Source organism: Xylocopa sonorina, unplaced genomic scaffold (genome assembly GCF_050948175.1).
Source record: "Xylocopa sonorina isolate GNS202 unplaced genomic scaffold, iyXylSono1_principal scaffold0085, whole genome shotgun sequence".
In the NCBI taxonomy this organism is placed as follows: domain Eukaryota; kingdom Metazoa; phylum Arthropoda; class Insecta; order Hymenoptera; family Apidae; genus Xylocopa; species Xylocopa sonorina.
Genome location: NW_027490156.1, coordinates 407,512 through 408,672, shown reverse-complemented (window position 1 = coordinate 408,672; position 1,161 = coordinate 407,512).

Below are 1,161 nucleotides of genomic sequence, written 5' to 3'. Positions count from 1 at the left end.
TCGCTGGTTGCATGCGTCGAGGGGTTGATGTTGGGGGGTGCGAGGAAGTTCCTTTCTAGGAAACTACGTTCCCAGATATCTCTGTATCGAAGCTATAGAGTTCTAATGCCCCTTAAAACGCGATATCGCATCTCACTTCTATGTTTCGTGATAAGATATAATATTCATTGTGGTGTGTCACTTATATCTCGCATGCACTTCATATTAATGTAAATGCGACACTCCCTTTTTATATGAAATAGCATTTGCAGATGTCTGCGAATCGAAGCAATAGAGTTCTGACGCTTCATAAAACGCGATATCGCATCTCATTTCAATGTTTCATGATAAGATATAATATTCAATGCGAAGTGTCATGTATACATCGTATTCACTTCAAAAGAATGTAAATGCGGCACTTCCATGCTAGGCAATAGCGTTTGCAGATGTATACGTATCGTAGCAATAGATTTCTAATGCTTCTTAAAACTTGATGTCGCATTTCATTTCTATGTTTCGTGATAAGATATAATAATCATTTTGGAGTGTTATGTATACCTCGTACTCACTTCAAGAGAATGTAAATGCGACACTTCCTTGCTAGGAAATAGAATTTGCAGATGTTTACGTATCGTAGCAATAGAGTTCTAATGCTTCTCAAAACGCGATATAGCACCTCATTCCTATGTTTCATGACAAGATATAATATTCATTGCGAAGTGTCATATATACCTCGTATTCACTTCGAAAGAATACAAATGCGACTCTTCCATGCTAGGAAATAACGTTTGCAGATGTCTACGTATCGTAGCAATAGAGTTCTAATGCTTCTTAAACCGCGATATCGCATCTCACTTCTATGTTTCATGATAAGAAATAATTTTCACTGCGAAGAGTCATGTACACCTCGTGTTCACTTAAAAAGAATGTAAATGCGACACTTCCATTCTAGGAAGTAGCATTTGCAGATGTCTACGTATCGTAGCAATAGAGTTCTAATGCTTCTTAAAACGAGATGTCGCATTTCATTTCTATGTTTCGTGATAAGATATAATAATCCTTTTGGAGTGTTATGTATACCTCGTATTCACTTCAAAGGAATGTAAATGCGACACTTCCTTGCTAGGAAATATTGTTTGCAGATGTCTACGTATCGTAGCAATAGAGTTCTAATGCTTCTTA